At 37.7% G+C, this 23,749-nt stretch overlaps 1 pseudogene across 1 annotated transcript; it reads left to right on the top strand.

The window, feature by feature from the left end:
- Positions 1-18,057: 18,057 nt before the first annotated feature.
- LOC307152054 (baculoviral IAP repeat-containing protein 2-like) lies at positions 18,058-19,468 on the top strand (annotated as a pseudogene). Its single transcript has one exon. The product of its transcript is annotated as a baculoviral IAP repeat-containing protein 2-like (transcript).
- Positions 19,469-23,749: the final 4,281 nt, after the last annotated feature.

Here is a 23,749-nt window from a genome sequence, read left to right as displayed (position 1 = left end):
GCAACTAAAAAAAAAAAAAAAATTCTACTAAAATAATTAGTTCAGGCAAGAATTAAAAATAAAAAAGTAAGTTCAATATTAGTACTCAATTCAAGCTTGTATAAAAATGTTCCCATCATGCACTGGGGGTATGAATAATTAATAAGGTTGAGTTCATGTTCTTCTCAAAAATGATCCATTGAATGTTACTGTTATTGTGTATGAAGCAGGGCCCTGAAATCCGTTTTATTATATTCCCAAATTCTATTGTATTATTTTTCCAAATTCCATTTTTTTTTTTTTTTATTATAAATTGTATCAATCCAAAAACAAGTCTAATTATTTGAAATCATGAAACTTATACAATTTAACAGCAATTTGTTAAAACTTTATCAAAAATTAAATGTTTAGGGCATTATGAAATACATTTAATTTTGACCAAATCCTGTGTTTTCCATTTCATTTTTTCTGGATTCCATTTGAGTAGTTTAATTACATTTTAATAATTTGTATATTAGTTTTTTAACCTTTTAAAACTTAGTTACGTAGATTTTACTTAATTCTACGTATATGTGAAAATTTACTTTATAAAATCTGCGTACAGAAACTTGCAAAGAAGAAAAATTAAGTACATTTTACTCATTGTTTTTTTCAGTGCATAAAGCTATGATGAAATATGAGGTTTAAAGGGATGGTTCACTTTGAAATTAAATTTTGGTATGTTTTAGCTTACCTCAAGGGCATCCAAGATGTAGGTGTCTTTGTTTCCGCAGTAGTTTCAATTTTGATATTTTTAAGTCAAACCGTTCTTGTCTGTCAGTCATATAATGCAGGTCTATGGTCACCACCTCAAAGAGCATGCACAGTATTTATATCGTTTTTACCTCTACACAACCACGTCCAAGTGATCTGAGGGCGCGCGCGCTTCCTGGTGTGTGGCGTGTGCGCGCGTTCTGGCTTAGTCTGCACAAGCGCCGGAAAGTGTACAAGAGGTAAAAACGATATAAATACTGTTCGTTTTCTCACACAAACCGCTCGTTTCGTGTCTTAGGCCATCAATGTGTACTTACGATGGGGAATTGTTTAATTTGGACTCTGTGCATGCTCTTTGAGGTGGTGACCACAGACCTGCATTAAATGACTGACAGACAAGAACGGTTTGACCTAAAAATATCAAAATTGAAACTACTGCAGAAATAAAGACACCTACATTTTGGATGCCCTTGAGGTAAGCTAAAACATATCAAGATTTAATTTCAAAGTGAACTATCCCTTTAATAAACATGAAATGTGAGGTCGATAAATTAATTTTCAATTAAATGAGATTCAGGGGCGATTCTAGGATTTCAATATTAGGGGAGCTCAGCCCCCAATGAGGGTGATTAAAAAAAACATTTATATTATTGTTTGTAATGTAGCCTATACTAGGGTCCAATACATACAGTAGGTTCACTACCTTTCAAGTCAATCCTTGAATATTAATTTCATTTCAAATAATTTGAACTAACCAGATCTTATTAATTAATATTCATTTAGATTATAGACAAACCTTATATTGGGCAATCTCAATGACATACTGTATGCGGCTGACCAGTGCGACCACCCCTTGTTCAACACCTCTAAAATCACACCGGTAATGACATGAAAGCCATGCAGGCTATTGTTTTTGTGCGTCATCACAATGTGATCGGTTTATGTGATAAACATGTAGAGAACCACCAATCGTTGTATAGGAAGTGATTATCAGGCGATAGATCAAGAGCATCCTTTAAAAAGTCATTATTCTTTTTCTTTTTTTAATTATATTTATTATAGTATTTTCAGTTTTACAGACAAATAAACAGTACAATCACAGGACAGGACCAAAGACAACTACATGCATAAAAAAAATAAAAAATAAAAACAACAACAACAAAAAAACTCAAATTTGCAGTTAACCACAACACTAAGCATATTAGGCAAGGGAGGTCAAAACAGATTTTTGATAAAACCAAATGAGATAAAACACGTAAAAATATGTTAAAGAAAAACAAAAAAAGTCATTATTCTTTTAACTTTCCTGACACCAATGCCACTAAAAAAAAACTTCAAACTACAATTCTAAAGCAGCTTGTATAATTATGATTATACACAACATGAAAAAGGCATGGTGCCCTTTTAGCTTCCTATAAGTTAGGCAATTTCACAGACACATTTAGTCTGAGCTGACATGATATTTAATAAAATATTGAAAGAGAAGCCTCTCTCTCTCTCTCTCTCTCTCTCTCTCTCTCTCTCTCTCTCTCTCTCTCTCTCTCTCTCTCTCTCTCTCTCTCTCTCTCTCTCATCACTTTAGTAAGGCCTATGCAGCCTAATGTTTGCTTTAGAGAGGAAAAAGCTTCTTGTAAATTACTCTCGCTTTCTGTAAAATGCATACAGTATATAGCCCAGGCATAAAAGCCTGTACAAACCACAGGCGTGATTGCTCCTGAGAAGCAGCCAGGTGGTTCCAGCACAATGCTTCCTCATCACAGTAGAGCCCTGCTCTCGTCATCACTGATTCATACTCCTGATGCACCAGCACTGCACTCGCACAATACACTGCACTCAGTCAGCACATCAAAGTTGTCAACAGTCTGTCTGTCTGTCTGTCTAGAACAAATCCAACGAGTAAAGATTGGCTATGTAGTTGACAGATTTTTCCAAAATATGTCAAATTAAATGCATTTATGGTTCATTAATGCCCCCTTCAGGTTGTAATAATTCTCATCAGCTGTATTCGTTAATTTGTCCTTGCCTTAATCTTTGGATAATTACACCATATGCCTCTCTTCAAAATAACATGAAAAATAGTGTTTTATGCAATTCTCATGAAAACATGGTGTTGTTTCATAATGCATTTATATATACATACATACATACAAATATATATAAAATGGAGGAAATATATAAATATTAAAATAGTATAGCCTATATGATATCAGGGCTCGACATTAACACATGGTGGTGGTGTGGCGCAATGGATAAGACACCTGCCTTTGGTGTGAGAGACCCGGGTTCGAATCCACTGTGAGACACCAATGTGTCCCTGAGCAAGACACTTAACCCCTAGTTGCTCCAGAGGCGTGCGACCTCTGACATATATAGCAATTGTAAGTCGCTTTGGATAAAAACGTCAGCTAAATGAATAAATGTAAATGTAAACACATGTCCGGGACATGTTTTTAAAGAGGCAAGTGACCAGATAACTACAGGGAACCATCGAAATGCAAAAATGATTCTGATTTTATTACATTCAGTGAGCCGTGTACAGTTGTGGTCAGAATTATTGGCACCCCAGGTAAATATGATCAAAGATGGCTGTAAAAATAAATCTGCATTGTTTATCCTTTTGATCTTTCATTCGAACATTTCCGAACAACCTTTCACTGCAGTAAAAGAATTGAAAGTGCAGGGTAAATCACATTATGAAATAAATGTTTTTTTCCTAAACACGTTGGCCATAATTATTGGCACCCTGTTATTAAATACTTTTTGCAACCTCCTTTTGCCAAGATAACAGCTCTGAGTTTTCTCCCATAATGCCTGATGAGTTTGGAGAGCACCTGACAAGAGATCAGAGATCATACCTCATGCAGATTCTCTCCAGATCCTTCAGATTCACAAGTTCATGTTGGTGCTTCTTCTGTTCAGTTCACCCCACTCATTTTCTATAGGGTTCAGGTCTGGGGACTGGGACGGTCATGGCAGAAGCTTCATTTTGTGCTCAGTGACACATTTTTGTGTTGATTTTGATGTGTGTTATGGATCGTTGTCCTGCTGGAAGATCCAACCACGGCCCATTATGAGATTTCTAGCAGATGCCGTCAGTTTCTAATTTATTGTCTGTTGGTATTTGCTTGAATCCATAATACCATGTATCTGAACAAGATGTCCAGGACCTCCAGCAAAAAAATAGGCCCACAACATTAAAGGTCCAGCAGTGTATTTAACCGTGGGTATGGGGTACTTTTTATCCCTGTTTGCATTAAACCCATCTGGTGGGTTTGCTGCCAAAAAGCTCTTTCTTTAGTTTCATCTGACCATAGAACCAGGTCCCTTTTTAAGATCCAGTCGTGTCTGACAACTGAATATGCTGGAGTTTATTTTTGGATGAGCGAGGGGGATTTCTCTTGAAACTCTCCCAAACAACATGTGATGATGTTTGATTACATATATTTTTAGGCTTTCTGACCCCAAGACTCTCTGCAATTCTCCATTTGTGATCGTAGGAGAGTCACCCTGGTGTGCAATTTTTCTTTTTTTATATTAATGGGAATATATATACACTCACCTAAAGGATTATTAGGAACACCTGTTCAATTTCTCATTAATGCAATTATCTAATCAACCAATCACATGGCAGTTGCTTCAATGCATTTAGGGGTGTGGTCCTGGTCAAGACAATCTCCTGGGGCCTCATTTATAAAACTTTGCGTATGATTTGCGTCATAAGTGGCGTACGGATGAAACATAGGACGTGCGTACGCACAGAAATATTCGGATTTATAAAACCGTGCGCACGCACATCCTACGCAGTTTTCCCTTAATAAATCACAATCAATTCTAAATGTAGCGCAGCTTTTGAGGCTTCATGTCACGCCCATAGTTGCCCATAAATAGTCCGTGAAACGCCCACAAGTTAATATTCATCGATTGCGAAATCATGGCAAACAGAGAGGAAAACCAAGAAACGTAACTTCACTCACGTCATTACGCATTGTGATGGCATCATGGCATTTTATTACCATCCATTTGATTGCATCTGACAAGCTACAGATGTGTTATGATGATGAATTGCATAACATGCCAATATTATTGCAGAACATATTTCACTTTTCTTTTAGCAAATATGTGTTAATTTGCATTTCTGTTCTAATCTTCGTTTGATTTTGTTTGTTTTACACTGCAGATCGATCAAACGGGTGTTCGTGTAGGCTGTTAATTGTAAGACTTGCTTTGTGAAGTCTTCATGTTATTTATGAGAGGCAGTATTGCCGTTTATTTTACACAACGGTCTACAGTTTCACACACTTTCACGTGTTTCTTCCAACTTCCGACGGTGTCGCCATTTCTCATTTCACCCGTTTTTGTGCGAACGCCTGGGTCAGAGTGTGCGTGAAAGACCGCACATTTTCCCGTCAAGTTTGCTTTTTATAAATACCAATTATTGCGTAGAGAGCGGCGTACGCCTTCTTTTGTGCGTACGCAACTTTTATAAATGAGGCCCCTGAACTCCAAACTGAATGTCAGAATGGGAAAGAAAGGTGATTTAAGCAATTTTGAGCGTGGCATGGTTGTTGGTGCCAGACGTGCTGGTCTGAGTATTTCACAATCTGCTCAGTTACTGGGATTTTCACGCACAACCATTTCTAGGGTTTACAAAGAATGGTGTGAAAAGGGAAAAACATCCAGTATGCGGCAGTCCTGTGGGCGAAAATGCCTTGTTGATGCTAGAGGTCAGAGGAGAAAGGGCCGACTGATTCAAGCTGATAGAAGAGCAACTTTGACTGAAATAACCACTCGTTACAACCGAGGTATGCAGCAAAGCATTTGTGAAGCCACAACACGCACAACCTTGAGGCGGATGGGCTACAACAGCAGAAGACCCCACCGGGTACCACTCACCTCCACTACAAATAGGAAAAAGAGGCTACAATTTGCACAAGCTCACCAAAATTGGACAGTTGAAGACAGTTGCCTGGTCTGATGAGTCTCAATTTCTGTTGAGACATTCAGATGGTAGAGTCAGAATTTGGCGTAAACAGAATGAGAACATGGATCCATCATGCCTTGTTACCATTGAAGCAACTGCCATGTGATTGGTTGATTAGATAATTGCATTAATGAAAAATTTAACAGGTGTTCCTAATCATGTTCAAGAAACCAATTTGAAATGATTCGAGCTTTGTGACATGGTGCATTATCCTGCTGGAAGTAGCCATCAGAGGATGGTTACATGGATAATGCACCATGTCACAAAGCTCGAATCATTTTTAAATTGGTTTCTTGAACATGACAATGAGTTCACTGTACTAAAATGGCCCCCACAGTCACCAGATCTCAACCCAATAGAGCATCTTTGGGATGTGGTGGAACGGGAGCTTCGTGCCCTGGATGTGCATCCCACAAATCTCCATCAAATGCAAGATGCAATCCTATCAATATGGGCCAACATTTCTAAAGAATGCTTTCAGCACCTTGTTGAATCAATGCCACGTAGAATTAAGGCAGTTCTGAAGGCGAAAGGGGGTCAAACACAGTATTAGTATGGTGTTCCTAATAATCCTTTAGGTGAGTGTATTTCAGAGATATTTTACTCATCAAAAATTCTAGGGGTGCCAATAATTGTGGCCAACGTGTTTTGGAGAAAATCATTTATTTCATAATGTGAGTTTCCCCCCACTTTAAATTATTTTACTTTAATGAAAGGTCCATGAAATCAAATGAAAGGAATGAAAGATCAAAAGAATAAACAATGAAGATTGAATTTTTACAGCCATCTTTGATCATATTACCAGAGGTGCCAATAATTCTGACCACAACTGTATGCGTATGTATAATATAATATAAAATAAATAATTGTATAATATAATATAATGACATATTGGGTAATATATTCCTGTAAATTGATAACCAACAACAACAACAGAATAAAAAAACCTTCAATACTTCTAAATCTTCAGCAGAGACTGATATAGGGCACAGGTGGTAACTTCTCCTCTATTAACTGCCTGAATTCAGTCTGTCAAAAATAATATAATTTCACCTGCTATTTTTGCATGCATGTGCCTATTTCATTGATGCAGTGTTCTTTGAATAAAGCACATGCCTGCACAACAAAGACGCAGGATAACAAGCACAGATGCAGCTCAAGGTGTGCAGGTTCATCAGGAAAACAGGTAAGAAGAGTTCAAGTGAAGAGCGCTCACAGTAAAAGACTTCTCTCACTGTCCCTTCAATGCACAAACCTTCTGATCATCCATTCAGACTTCCATATACTCAGGAGTAAAGGAATAAGCAGGAGCTGAGATGAATGATGTATGTGGAATGATGGAAGAAGGCATTTCTTGCCCCCAGGGAACATCTATTGTTATGATGCACAAGCAGCAAAGCACCACACCCCAACTGTTAGCTACCTCTCTCTCTCTCTCTCTCTCTCTCTCTCTCTCTCTCTATATATATATATACAAAAGAAGATATTTTGAAGAATGTTGGTAACCAGACAGTTGATGGCACCCATTGACTTCCATAGTATTTTTTCCCCTATGGAAGTCAATGGGTACGGTCAACTGTCTGGTTACCAACATTCTTCAAAATATCTTCTTTTGTGTTCAACAGAAGAGAGAAACTCATACAGGTTTGGAACAACATGAGGGTGAGTAAGTAAAGACACAATTTAAATTTTTGGGTGAACTATCCCTTTAAAGTAAAAAGTTATGTTTTTCCTCTTCAATCACAGTTGATTTAAAGGGCTGCTGATATTCTAGACTCCATCTTAGCCCTAATAATAGCACATTCACACATACATGAAATCAGATGTAGTAATTTATGCGTATTTGGCGTGCTGTCTGGGAGAGGGCTCTGAGCTCGGAATTTAAATTATGGTTAACATTAAATGAAGACAAAACTAAAGTGATTCTGTTTGGGCCTAGTGATGCTTTTAATGCCAGTATTTATGACCTTGATTATCTAACCCAAGGGGGTCACCCCGTGTACAAAAAATGTAGGCCTAGGCTTTCGATTTGATTCTGGTCTTAAGTTTGATAAGCTGATCAATGTGGTAGTTAAGTTGTGTTTTTTCCATCTTCGTTGCCTATAGTTAAAGTTAAATCGTTTTTATCTCAAAAAAATCTTGAAAAAGTAATTCATGCATTCATCACTTCCCACTTAGACTATTGCAATTCGCTCTATTATGGGATTAATCGGTCATCTACAGCGGCCAGGCTTCTGACTAGCTCACGTAAGTTTTCAGCACATCACTCCTATTTTGATATCCTTGAAATGGTTAATCATAATCTTGCACCAGTCTATCTTGCTGAGTTGGTGCATTCACACAACTCTTCGCGACCACTCAGATCAGGACATTTAGGAATGTTGTCCATCCCTGGGTCCAGACTGAAACACCGTGGTGATTGAGTTTTTTCTATGCTTGACCAACACTCTGGAACAAGCTCCCTATAGCCATCTGAACAGCACCATCTCTTTTTGTTTTTACATCTATGCTTAGATCCTATTTTCTTGAACAGATGTTGTCAGTCTAGAATATGTTATGTAGTTGTATTTTATTTATTCCTTTGTAAATTTGTATGTACAGCACTTTGGTCAACCCATGGTTGTTTTTAAATGTGCTTTAGAAAGAAAGAAAGAAAGAAAGAGAGCTGGACTTGATTTTATCCATTAGGAATTTATTGAATCACTATAAAGGGACTCTACATGAGAGCCCATTTATATGATTTGAGACAACACACACGGATGAACTGGTCATAAAACATCAGGAACATGCATTTAAAAAGTACTTATATAGCCAGTTTCAACATGTTCCCCTCTATTTAAATTTCCTCTTAGAAACAGCTTAAAATAGCTTAGAGTGAGACTAGATAGAACATTTTGCCACTAATACATCTGAATAACCTTGTGTTTAATGTAACAGGCAGAAATGGAGAGTCATACTGGGAAAAACAGACTAACCCTTTCAGCATGTCAAAATGTCTTTTCAACAAAACAGCATCTGAAAATGTGTAAGAAAGCACGTACACCGTATGCTGTACTGCTCATTGTTGACTAGAGGAAGAGAATCATGCCTTACAGGGTGAAGAGTTTCACTCACGCTCATTGGACAAAGTGACCGTAAAGGGGAATCTGCCCTTAAAGGCATAGTTCCCTCAAAAATGCAAATGCTGGCATCATTTAGGCCTATTCATCTTCATGCTGTTCCAAACCTAAACAAAAGACTTGCAGGTTATGGGGGTTTGGAACGGCATGAAGGTGAATAAATGATGACAGATCTATACTTCCACAGAGAAAACAAATGCTCTGTACAATTTCACAAATAATCTGTTTTGATGGTCAAGCTGAGCAAATGAAACATAATAAAACCCATGTGGCATTCAGAGCAAATATAAAGACATGCATTTTATTCTCCGCTCATACTAGAATGTTATCATTTCCCATAGCAACAAGAAAAAGGCTGATCATTAAATATCATTAAGATTTCAGCATCCACAGAAATGTTTTCGATGCTTTTTAGAGACCTTTAATCGGAATCTCAACAGTGACGCAACGAACTGGCAAACACAGAAGAGAGGGAAGAAAAGAAGAGGAACGTGGGAATGAAGTGAAGTAACAAATAGATGTGGTAGTAATGAGAAAGGGAATTATGTTGTGAGGGAGTGAGCTGGGAGCTGGGAGCTGTGGTCACTAAAAGCAAAATGGATGTGTGTTTTGTGAGGAAAGATAAAAAGTGCACTTTAAACATTTTCTTACAACAGAACTGATGCCATGTTTTTTATATATCAAATTTATCTATCACCCTTTGATGCCTTCTAAAGAAAACATAAAAAATAATGTTCTTCTATACAACAACAAGACAAATAAAAGCCATTAACAACCAGAAAAGACACACATCTGCTGATGCCATGCAAGCAAACAGACAGACAGCAGGATGGTAATTGGCTTGAACATGTGGAAGCCACTGAAACCTGAACATAAATCTAAATTAAAGGCCAAAGTCACAATTATTCAATAACGATGATAAATGTCAACTGATTTATACTCTGAATATTTCATTTAAATGGCAGGAATAATCATGAGTCCACTCGGACTCTGTGATCAGCATCCTGCTTTCAACTTAAAATTACTATAAATATATCTGCATACATACAATGTACTCGCATCTGCCGGTCTTCTTCTAGGAACATGTTTGAAAGCTGTACAAGCATTGCCTTTTAAACAAATCTCATTCGTGTGGAGAACATGTTGTTGAAGATTGTTTAGCCCGACATCTTAGTAGACTAATCTTAGTAGACTAAAACATATTATAGTAACATCAAATGGGAAATAATATGTGCAATATGACACAAAAACATACCAGAAGATTACAAGCCATTTAGACGACTCTCATATAATGGAATAATGCAACCTCGTATACATTAGGGAATCTGTTCTGAATATGATGGAGGCCATAAATGGTGTGCTATTAATTTAAAATTATCTTGTGCGAGCAGAAGCTCGTCCTATGATAAAGTGCAGCAGACCAATCTGATATTAATTCAGCTTGTGCTAACGCCACTCACTAATGACGTCATGCGCCACATAATGTTTTCCCCTCAAGCTAAGTTGTGATATACAGAATGTCCACACAAAAAAATAATAATAATAATAAAATTTCCCTGAATGTCAGGCCTGTGTGGCTCCTTTTCAAGTGTTTTGTTTGTCTCTTCATTACAAGCATGTTATACAGCAGTGGGTCGTTTACTGTTAATAAGGATGAGTCGGAAACCTGTTCAGCGAAGATGTAGAACATTAAAGTCACCATGAAATCAAATTGAAAAAATAATTTTTTAAAGGAATATTGGAGTATTTATTATAAATGATTCCTCCATACTAGGGCTGGGCAATATGGCCTAGATATGGCCTAGTAGGCTATTTGATCTGGATTTCCCCCTTGGGGTTAAAGTGCAATCAGAAACAACAAGCCAAAAAGACAAGATGGCAGGCCCTGCCTTTGTAAACAGTGAAAATGTAACATAACATAACGTAACATAACATAAAATGGCTGGTTTTGGGATTGGGGGATGTAAAAAAAAAAAAAATGTAATATAGTTATCATATTTTGGAAAAAACGTATTACAAAATATTTAGCATTTTTTTTAAGTCCAACTATGCTATGGTCATTAACGTTAAATGGCTTTCCTGAGGTAAATGTAACGTTATGTGACGATTGTTGTCCAGCTGTTTTATGGACCTTTTTCCGCGGTTGAAAAACACTGATCGATCGATTTTAGTACATCTCGGTAAGTTGAACTGTATCTTTCAAATTACCTATATTCATGTTTATTTACTATTAACTAATAGTAAAGAGTAACAGATGATCGGTTCACGTACCGCTTGAACTGAGATCTGTCAGCGATCTGTCACGTCACATTTACAAGCGTCGAAACGGTGTTTATTGTTTGAATTTTGTAATTAAATTGACAGAATCTGAGAGCTGAGAATTTGTTTCATATCAAAAGGAACCTGCTCTGTCTTGTCGGTCGGTGTCAGTGTCCTCTTTGCTTCGCGATTTTTCTCTGCGTGAGAAAATGGATGTGTGGCATGAAAAAAGTGACAATTGCCTGAGTCTCACGGTGAATTCATGAGATTTGGCAGCCCTGCGGATTCAGTTTGTAAGTGTTTTTGGCGGGTGTGCTTGTGCTGCCGCGGTCTTGTTCATTTGCCCTGTTGTTTGTGTTCTCAAACGCTGAGCCCGTTCGGAACTACGGGAGCCCAGAGGGGAGCGTCGGCGGATGTTAAAGAGAAAACCGATTTTCATTCAAACAAGTCGACGTAAACTACACATTCGAGTTAATCGATAAAATCGATTTATCGCCCAGCCCTACTCCATACAAATCATTTGCCGGCATAATCTTTAATCAAAATTACTTCTCCCTCCCTCTAGCAACTACATCTCTTCTCTACTGGCGCAAGGGCGGGGCAACCTCTCACTCACATGACATCACAGCAATAGCAACAACAATCCAATCAATTTCCGAGGCCAAAATCACATCCCACCCTACATTTTTTTCTTGTTCGAGAAGCAGTTTCCACTGCTTAGTACATAACCATAGTACAGAATATAGTGCCATAGTACAGTGCCATAGTACAGAAAAGAGACTATCACATCTTCCATGCTGACTTTGCATGGAGTGTGAACATCCATAATTTAAGATGCACTAAATAAAGCTGTAGTCTGTAACTTTATGTTCAAAATTTACAAAATTTATATAATAAGCGAGTACATCATGAATCCATTTTCCAAACCGTGTTTTTGTCTTATCCTGAATCAATTAAATTGTTTATATTTGGACTATTTTAGACTGGTACCGCGGAGTAGCAAAGTACCTGTATCGTCATACACAGAGATAAGTTGATACACACAGTTCTGTTTATTAACCGCTAGATCACCAAAAGTTACGGATTGCAGCTTTAAACTGATTAAAACATAGACGACTGAAAATAATCACACCAAATGGCAAAATGTGTGATAAAACCACTTGCGACAAATCAAGTATCAGAAGCTGAGCAAATAAAAAAGAAACGGTGCTGCTAAATGGTGGTTTAATTTAGTTTTAGTGTTTTTATATGTCATTATTATTCATCAGAGCAGTTGTTTGCCTAACAGGTGCTTGTTACTGGCAGCACAAAATAGCAGATTTCTGGCCTTTAGGCCGTAGAGCTCACTAAACTAAACTAACCACATAAGTGTGAGAAAATGAATACAAGCTCATTAGTTTGCTTGTTATTTTGACCTCTGGGCTTGTATCAACTTAGCATTTTTCCAATTTTACTTTATTTTTTGGATTGGTGGTGTTTTGTGTCAGTGGTTACTGTTTAATGCTTCTCTGCCTGAAAGAAGTTGTTCAACTTTACCCCAAAATTAAAAATTCTGACAGCATTTAGGCCTACTCACCCTAATGTCAGAGAGAGGTTATAGGGCAACATATGTCACTTTGAGTGATTTATTGCCCTTAAGCCCCGCCCCCTTTTTGACCGTGGGAAATTCCCACGCTAGCCCCGCCCCTTTCTACCCCCTCCCTCCCACCTCCGGACAGGTCACGTGACCGTGAGAATTTTCCCACGCTTGCTCCTCCCATATGGGCGTGAACAGAACCAGGGAGATATTATAAATTAAATGATATATTAAATAATATATTTAATAATATAAAACGTTGTATAAAAGTTAAAATACACATGTGTTCTCACACATTTGTAAAACACATTAGTTGCACATTAAAAACTTTAAAATGTCAATGAAAAACATCTAAAACAACATTTTATGTTAAAACATAAACCGTGGGAAATTTTCCCACGATCCACATTAAAACATTTAAAACAACATGTATTAAAATTATGCCGAGCAAATAGTTCTATTTTCTAATACATTTGAAGAAAAGTTGTACATTCACAATTACAAGAAAAAGTTGTACTTTCACAATTACATTGTGCTTAAAGACATTACATTTTACATAAAGTATCTTTAAAAGTGTATATTTTCTTAAAGATATATAAAAAATGTGTTAGCATTAAAACATCTAAAACAGCATTTTATGTTAAAACATAAATGTTAAAACATTGAAAAATCAATGTTCAGCTCCGGACCGTGGGAATTTTCCCATGATCCCCTTCCCTACAAACACCCCTACCCCTCCCCACATTTTTTAAAAATGTTAACTTTCACACATTATTTATAAAATGTTACATTTTACATAAAGTATCTTTAAAAGTTTAAATTGCATTTTCTTAAAGATAGCAAAATGTGTTAGAATTAAAACATCTAAAACAACATTAAACAAATATTAAAACATATCAAATGCGTAAACACATACGTACATTTAAAAACTGACTTACGTTTTTACAATTTCACTTGTTGAAAGAAGTAGAAAAGTCTCATTATCTCCAAAGATATATTCAGTTACAATAATGTTTAAACATCATATTGTTTAACAAATAACATTATGACAATATATATTAAAACTTTTTTAAGAAATGTACAATAAAGACATGATCAGGGATGAGATCAGTGTTTTTTATTTATTAAAGAAGGCAGATGTAATTTCATTACATGAAGTGTCCATCACTTTTAAAACATTAATGAAATAAGTTAAAATTGCATTTTTCTCTAAAAGAGTTGTGAAAAATGAGTTAGCATTAAAACATCTAAAACAACATTTTATGTTAAAACATAAATGTTAAAACATTGAAAAATCAGTGTTCAGCTCCGGACCGTGGGAATTTTCCCATGATCCCCTTCCCTACAAACACCCTCACCCCTCCCCACATTTTTTAAAAATGTTGATTTGTTAGCATTTAACTCCCACACATTATGTGTAAAATGCTACATTTAACATAAAATATCTTTAAAAAGTGTCTCAAACACATAATATTAAAACCACACCATGTTAAAAATCACAGTATCTAAAAAATAGCCTTACGTTATTGTAAATCCGTTTGTTGAATGAGAGGCAAAATATATATCCAATGGTGTATTCCACATCAAAGGTATATCCAATGTGTATCCAAAAGGTATATCCAAAACACGAAAGAATAATCCAACACCAAAGTAATATCCCGGGAGCTCAATGAAACATGTCCGAACAGTTACACCCCAAAAGTTAGACTGACCTGTGTGACATCTGCCCAGTAGCCACAGGTAGACCACTCCCACCCTAGACACCTCCCACCCCTAGACACCTCCCACACCAAGACCCCCTCCCAAGCCACCTATGTATCTAGTAACAGATCAGTGAGTTGTTTTAATTAAAGAAGAGTTTTGTTTCACCTAATCATTTAAAAACTTTTTTAAAACAATGTATGTATAAAGTTAAAATACAACGGTTTAGTATTCGTACGTTTACAACGCTATCTGAAAAAGCTAGAATTAATAGCTAGATTTTAGTTCAAATTAATAGTTAAAATTATTAGTTAAGTTAGAGTTAATTCATGCTTTAGTTGAGTTATATTCACTAATTTACTGATTTATTCACTACAGCCCAATGGAGAAATCTGATTATTGTTTGAGAATGTGTATTTGGAATAAAAATAACGATTCTGTTCAAACTATGTCCTTTTAACTTTAAACCGTGAAACGTAAGCGCTAGGCAAACATTTTCCACACACATGTGACACTTTCACATACAATTTTAATAATAAAATAACTTTAACTTTAATAAAATGATACAGACCTTTAAAATACAAAGGTGTATAGGGTAGTATTTAAAACGTTAGGCCTATCAGAAAAATGTAAACAATGTCTTCTTACATATACAGATTTTAAAACACTGTTAAAAACAAAAAGTCAACGTTAAATCATTTAAAACAAGTTATAGAATGTCTTTCACTAAGCAGAAAAATTGTAAATTATGTTTTAAACGTGAACATTATATCAGACATATCAAACAACAACAGTTAAAAAATAATACATGAAGTGAATAGTTTTTAAGCAAAACTTTTAAACATTACAATTCACTATAAACTTTTGTTTAGTTTTTAGCTAAAATATATATCTTTCACTGTCTCACAAAAGAATCCATGCGCTCGGAAAGCAAAACATGAATGAGAAATCCGGTCTGTGAAGCCAAGAAGAAAAAATACTTAATCAAAACATTGTTTTAAATTTTGTACGTTTTATTTAATTTAGTTTTTAATTCAGTATTAGATCTTTTTACTTATGTCTCATTGGAGGCCTCCGGATGACACAGATGTGACGTGACATCACAGTGTTTTCATTAAAGAAGACATATGTGCATTAATTACACTCATTACATATTAAACGTTAAAACAACAGTGAAATAAGAAAAAAAAAAAAAAAAAAAAAGATCTAACTTCCATACAGTAGGCTATTTGTAAAACTTTTACATAAAACTAGTTTAAAAAGCTTTACGTTTTTACATAACCAATTGTTAAAGACTCAGAGTTTAAAAGATATAAAAGTGTTTCCTCAGAAGTCACCGTGGGAATTTCCCACGCCCCCCTTCGAGCTCCCAAATACAAAAAGCGACCGCGCAGCTCCTTGGTCGGACTTGAATGGCCATAGAAAACCGGTGTTGCGGCTCAAAGAGACCACACCCCCTAACACACCCCTCTCAAAGCTGAGAGGTTATTTTAGATTTAAGAACATCCCTAAAATGACATCACTCACGGGAATCCCCCTCCCACAGCGTCACAGTCACATGACATGAGGTGTTTAAAAAGGAGCGCAAACATGACCCGAGATAGGCTACTTGTGGTTTTATTCAAGTAGAACACTATGGCTACGTCAGACGATGAGACAACCTATGGAGGATTCGACCTTATAGCGCCGCGAAAAAAAAAGATGCACATGGACCTTGTTTAACGCGATTTCTCCTCGAGCCGGCGGAGCGCAAGTGAAATACTTTTCACTTGTCTGGAGGACGTGCGTGTAGGCTACGTATGTTTATGACTAAATCAATAGAGAAGCCAATTTGGGTTTTTTTACGGAAAGGAATTGGATTTTATTTTATACAGGAGTATGGAGAGATGACGGAATGGATATGCATCTCTTTATTGGCGAGTGGGCTGGATTAACCACGGCCACACGAAACCGACTTCTCGTGGATTACGTTTACATACTTTTTTGGAATGGATGTACCCGAATGTTCGTGGTCTATTTCTGAGGATGAGCACTTAAAATAGCCTACTACGATTTAAAATTCATGTTTCAATGGAAGGTTTACCTGTGTTGGAACAGATTTTTCTAAAATCACGTAGGTTTTTTAAATGGAGCGACAAATTTGGATCTGTTGATGGATATACGCACCAATAGGATTAACGGCTGCAGCGAATGGATACCCAAAGAAAAGCATCGATTGGCTGAATACATTTTTGTGATTATTTAATCCTTTCTACTTTGAATTGCCAGTGTATAAATTGTGTTATATAAATAAATTTGCTATGCTTTGCTTCGTCTATGTCACAGGAGAAATTATATTTAATTTACAACTCTGTACACTCAAACACCCACCCCACACCCACCTCACTTTTGGACTGAGCCCTCCAATGTGGGAAAATTCCCATGGTCCACATTTAAAGTTGTACTTTTCACAATCACATACAAAAAAGACATTAAAACAATGTTTATCACTAAAATACAAAGGGTGGTAAACACACATTTGTAAAATGTTAAAAAAGTTTGAATTGCAAACATGTTCTAGAATTAAAACATCTAAAACAACATGTATTAAAATTATATCAAGCAAATAGTTCTATTTTCTAACATACATTTGAAGAAAAGTTGTACTTTCACGATTACATAGTGTTTAAAGGCATTAAAACGTTGTATAAGTTGAAAATACATTTGTAAAATGTTAAAACGTTAAAAACGATGTGCTTTAAACTTTTTAAAAAGTGAAGCAATGTATTGGGTAACAGATCAGCGACTTGTTTTTAATTAAAGAAAAGTTTTGTTTTCCATATATATGTAAAACTTTTTTAAAAACATACATCCTAACTACTTTCTACATGCTTGTTACAGATCTTATGACGTACAATTCACCCATGCATATGTTTAAAATATATGTGTATATATAAATATTTTGGTGTAAAATAGACATCTCTCCGGTGGCATATGCATAACTTCTCCATGACGAAACTTCTGATTCAATGTGGCATTATATGTAATCCTATACAGCTGTTTACGGCATCATGATGACAACCCCTCCAGCGGGACTGGGTGAGCTGTTGTCCTGATAAATATTTCAGGACTTCGCACACACACCCCCGGTTTGCCGGTCTATCATTTTTTCACTACTTCAATGTATACTCGAAAGTATAATGTTGAAATATAAATAAATAAATAAAAAATTACAAACATTTCTGTTTTGTTAATTTCTGAGCTCACAAAAATAGTATTATAATAGTATACATAATAATAATATTTAGAATAATTAAAAATACTACATGATTTAAAAGATTAAATATTTCAGAGATCCTTGTAAAGAGTTGCGGAATGTTTTCTGTATTTTAATTACTGTATTCCCGAGGTGCTAACCATTTCCATACCACGCCTGAATGTGCTGTGCCACGATCCACCGAGGCTTATCGCGTCTCTGAAAAATGTGTGGTGATTTTTCAAATGATACAACTAATTGGCCCGCTGTGTACAGAACAGAACAGAAGAAAGGACATTTTGTAGTGTTGAACAAAATTCGATTTTGTTCTTAGCATTGGTTCCTGCATCATAAAGGGAGGAAGCACATACCACCCTACGTCAACCTTCTATCTGTTCAGGAGTTCATTAAAGATTATGTGTTCTGTCATGGATGACTAGACACTAGTCATTGGATGTCCAGCAGAGAGCGGGGCTTGAGTGGACACGCCCTGTGCTCACATTTTTATGTCTTAATCCAGAGTTTACCCCGCACCACAAACCTGTCGTCCTCTCACTCTGCCTTTTCCCTGCTTCGCAACGTAGCCATCCTACAGCCCTGCGACACCCGTAACATCGACCACAACGGCATCCGTTTCAGGCCAAATGGAGGAGCGGGTGGGTTACTTAAACCTGGATATGTCTCACCAGGATATGTCTCACCAGCAACCTCCGGCTTGTCACAGTCCTGACATGCGTTGGGAACAGGAACTCCTTGACACCTTTCAGAATTGGACTCTTGCTACAGTAACTCCATCCGAACTTTCCAATGTATCTAACGCGGCAATGCAACAGTGTGAAGAAAGGTTGCACACATTTGTCTACTGGCCCTCAAGAATAACTGTTCGACCAGACCAATTGGCTAAGGCTGGTTTTTACTATGTTGGTCGTCGTGATGACGTGAAGTGCTTTTGTTGTGATGGTGGACTCAGATGTTGGGAGCCTGGTGATGATCCATGGGTAGAACATGCCAAGTGGTTTCCAAGATGTGAATACCTGTTGGAAGAAAAGGGCCAAGAGTTTGTTCATCAGATTCAAGCAAGATTTCCAAGACTATTTGAACAGCTATTGACTAATGGAGACAGCAACTCAAGAGAATTTGTTGATCCACCTGTTGTACACCTGGGTCCTGGAGAAGACCGTTCAGAGGATGCAGTGATGATGAACAATCCTGTGGTGAAGTCTGGTTTAGAGATGGGATTTGAGCGCGGCCTGGTGAAGCAAACCGTTCAAAGCAAAATTCTCGCAAGTGGAGAAAATTACAAAACCGCTCAAGAGTTGATGTCTGATTTACTAAGTGCTGAAGATGAGAAGAGAGAGGAGGAGCGAGAAAGTGAGTTTCTTACTTTTCTTAAGAAACATCATCTTGCCATGTCACAGCAGCTAAAAAGCGTGCAGAGCTTAATGGACCATCTTCTAGAGGAGAACATCATCTCACAGAAAGAGTATGACATTATTCGTAACTGCACTACAGTCAAGCAGCAGACAGGGCAGCTCATTGAGTTAGTCCTGTCGAAAGGAAATACAGCAGCAGAGGTCTTCCGCAACTGGATCAAGAAGAATGATGTCTGCCTGCTGAGAGAACTGATGGCCCAGACAAGTGAAGCTGCATCCCCGAGTCAAGATCTTACAGACTTGCCTATGGAGGAACAGTTAAGAAGACTTCAAGAGGAGCGCACATGCAAAGTTTGCATGGATAAGGAAGTGAACATTGTCTTCATCCCCTGTGGTCACCTAGTTGTGTGCAAAGAATGTGCACCTTCTCTGCGCAAGTGCCCCATATGTAGAGGATTGGTCAAAGGCGCTGTCCGTACTTTCCTATCATAAAGTGAAGATATTTATCATCCAAGTAACAACAGTTTTTGGATGTTCAAATTTACACCAACTCTAATTGTTTCACATATAACTGTTGATTGTTAGATGATTTATCTAACAATTGAAATTGACGATAGGTTAAAATATTTTTATTTTTATATGTTAAATATTCCTTTCCCTCCTTTCACGTAAAAATACCACGTATCATCTGTAATTCATTAGCTTAACCATGTTGTTTAGTGACACACACAAAATAACTGTGTAATAATAACAAAATAAGTGTAATAGTTAGACAAGTTTAAAGTGTAATACTCAACTTTCACGTCAATGTTTTGTATATAGCAGAAAGATGTTCTAAAATAAATATGATTTGTTTAGTCTTAAACACTCTCATACTAGAAGGACCGTCATTTAATTCTCTTTATGCAATATTTGTTCATGTTTTTCATACATTCCTATATGAACATGTTTGACCACGCTCTGTGACTATACACTTTTTGCAAAAACAGTACAAAAACAAGATGTAAACAGTGTAATATGTAAAATGTCAATTCAAACGCTAAAACTGATCACTATAGTGGCTTTTCTGTATTTGTTTTAAATGACTCATGATGCATTTACTTTTAACCCAGTTGACCTCTAGAATTTAGGTTTTACCAAAGTGTGGAACTTTGTTTAACAGCCTCGAGCTTGGATGAATATGCCTCTCTCAGTGCAATAGTCAGATGTGATTCTGTTGTAATAGTTTAAGTGTAAAACAGCATGCACTTTGTGTAATTCATAGAGGGAAAAGTTGCACTAAATGAAGTATCAATTTAGTCAAACAGAAAGACTATCACTTAAATTCTTAATTGTCATTTATTTCTATAGACAGCTCTCAATGAAAAGTCTTCACCTAAAACATACGGTCCAACATACAAAATGTAAAACAGGGTCATCATTTGCATGCTTTTGTGAATTTATAATAAACTATGTTTTTGAAGCCTCTTTTCTTAGAGGTTTGGGTCTTTTGAATCTTACATGGATGTTTTGGACACGTGTGATTCTGTATAAAGATTATGTTTTAAAGTTAGTCCATAAGCACAACTATTTACACGCATACGAAGTAGGAGAATATCTAACTGTATATTGTAGATTGTGAACACTCCATTACCCGTTTATTTGGGGTCAGAGAACATCCTTAGCTCATACGTTTCTTTAATTTGTGCAGGATGTTGAAGTGTTAGTTAAAAAAGGTATTAGTTAATAACAAACAAACAAACATTAAAACAACATGGAACCATGATATTAATATATAAAATATGGTATAATTACATGTTGAAGCATAGCCCACTCACAGTTTGAAAATGACTTCCATAATATTTTCTTTTAGTAAAGCTATGTGTGGATCACCCGACACAAAGTTTTGCGTTTGTGAGTGAGATCTCACAAAGATTACACCAATATTAGCTTTCTCGAACATTGGATGTTTGCATTATGTCTGAAACTTAGAAATCAACATGCATTTCCTGTGGTTGTTAAATGGCTCAGGTAATTCATATGAAATGTAAGTTGTTCAGAAGAAAAATGGGTTCAGTCATACATTTAAAAAAAAAGTCTTCTAAGTGAAGATGACGTGTTTGTCACAAACACATCTGAGTTTTTATACGTGTTAGGAAACCTCTCGCAATATTACTAATCAAGTAATCACAGAAATAATGCAGGTCACCAGATTGTTTTAAAGAAATTAAAGTATAAATAAAGGTGAATCTTTATTTAAAGAAGATAGGCTTCTGCTTTTGCAACACACAAATGTTTAAGTCGTTTGTGTCTTTGGTAATTTACTTCCAATCCATACTTTGAAGCATCATGATTTTAGGTCTGTAAAAATAAATAAATAACTATGCCCACTTTAGGGGTAAATGAAATATTAAATATTGTGCCTTGTTTTAGTGTAATACCAGTTTTTGTAAAGCAAGAGTTGTATTAATGTTTTTAAAAATAGTTTGAGACATATTTTAACTACTTTTGCATGTTTAATGTCAAAAGTTTAGTGTGATTTGTAATGTTAAAAGGTTTTGCTTAAAAACTATTCGTTTTACGTATTTTTTAACTGTTGTTGTCTGATATGTTAAATGCTCACATTTGAAACATTGCTTAAAAACATAATTTTCCATTTTTTCTGGTAGGCTATCTTTAAAAGTCGTTCGTGAAAGACATTCTATAACTTGTTTTAAATGATTTAACGTTGACTTTTTTAGTTTTTAACAGGTTTTAAATCTGTATGTGAAGGACCACATTGTAACTTTTTTCAGATAACGCTGTAAAATGTACAAATACTAAACAATTGCATTTTAACTTTAAACAGTGTTTTTAAAAAAGTTTTACATATATATGGAAAACGTTTCGGTTACTCACGTAACCTCTGTTCTCTCTAGAAGAGGGAACGAGTATTGCGTAGTTGCTACGCTACGGGAAAGCCTTTCTTTCTCGAGATACTGAAGCCAAAAATTATCCTTAATTTTTATAATCTTGTCAACGCAGTGCGGCAGCCTGCAGACCTAGGGCGAGCTACTAGCGTGCCCATTGGCTGCCCTGCGGCAACTGCAGCAGCCTACCGCTGAGCCCTTGGCGTGACGTCACGACCAATGAGCGCGCTTGGCGCGCTTACTGCGTCACAGCCCGCGAAAAGGGGGGTGTGGCTTAGCGTATATAAACAGGGCTCGGAGGCTGCTTCTCTGGTTTCTGTCGCATGAAGCGAAATGAGCTCGTGGCGCGAGCACGGCGGGCTACGCAATACTCGTTCCCTCTTCTAGAGAGAACAGAGGTTACGTGAGTAACCGAAACGTTCTCTTACGAGAGGTTCTCTCGTATTGCGTAGTTGCTACGCTACGGGAACGCCCTTGTCAACGCCGTGCGCGCCCAGCATCCACTGAATGAGTCCCAGGGAGAGCCCGGGGAACGTGATAGCGGAGAGCCGGGCGGCCTAAAGAGGGCTAGCGCCGTACATAAGCACACACTAGGGGGTTTGGAGCGGCACGGCCGGTCCGAACTGACAATTCCCTGCATAGTGCAGCTCAACCAGTAGAGCTAAATCACACACCGTAGCCCGCGCACAGATAGTGGGCCGGCATACGCGAGACTTAGACTGATAACACTTTCGCCTGCAAGGCGGGAACATCCAGGTTGTAAAACCTAACAAATGTAGAGGGGGAGGCCCAGCCTGCCGCTGCACAAATGTCATGAATGGGAATCCCGCTGGACCACGCCCACGACGAGGCCATGCCTCTGGTGGAGTGAGCTCGAATGCCCAATGGGCACTGCAGGTCTTTAGACGCATAAGCCACAGCAATAGCGTCCACTATCCATCTGGACAGGCTGTGTTTCGAGGCGGCGAGACCCTTGGTGCGCCCACCAAACGAAACAAAGAGCTGATCCGAGCGCCTGAAAGCGGCGGACCGTGAAATGTAGTTCCTCAACGCCCTGACCGGGCAGAGGAGATTACCATCGGCCTCGCTGCCATGCGTTGGCAGGGCTGAGAGGGAAATGACCTGTGCTCTGAAGGGAGTGCCCAAAATTTTGGGAACGTACCCATGCCTCGGTCTGAGAATGACCTTGGAGTCATTAGGTCCGAACTCGAGGCACGCGGCGTTAATAGATAACGCGTGAAGGTCTCCCACTCGTTTGACTGAAGACAGTGCTATCAGAAAAACGGTTTTGAGCGTGAGGTATTTCATATCCACAGTTTCCAAGGGTTCGAAGGGATGCGCTCTCAGGGCCTCCAAGACCAGAGAAAGATCCCACATAGGAACCGCGGGGGGTCGCGGGGGGTTCATCCTCCTGGCTCCCCTAAGGAAGCGGATGACGAACTCGTTCCTTCCTAATGCGCGGCCCCGCTCTGAAACAGAGAGCGCTGAAATGGCCGCAACATAGACTTTGAGCGTGGAGGGGGACCTGCCCGCGTCCAGTAGCTCTTGAAGGAAACACAGAATTCGCGATACCCCACATGTCTGTGGATTGAGCCCCTTAGCAGTGCACCATCTGTTAAACACTGACCATTTCGACATGTAGAGCCGCCTCGTAGAGGGGGCTCTAGATTGTATGATCGTGTTCATGACCCCGTCTGGCAGATCAGCGTGTAATCGTTGAGGCTCCACGCATGCAGAGACCAGCGCTCTGGATGGGGATGCCATATCGAGCCGCGGGCTTGAGAGAGAAGGTCTCTCTTCACCGGTATCGGCCAGGGGGCTGAGTCTGCCAGCTGTATTAGATCCGGGAACCAAGCTTGGTTCTCCCAGCATGGGGCTATGAGGA

Source organism: Squalius cephalus, assembly GCF_949319135.1.
Source record: "Squalius cephalus genome assembly, chromosome: 24".
In the NCBI taxonomy this organism is placed as follows: Eukaryota; Metazoa; Chordata; class Actinopteri; order Cypriniformes; family Leuciscidae; genus Squalius; species Squalius cephalus.
This window is presented reverse-complemented; position numbering and strand designations above follow the sequence as displayed.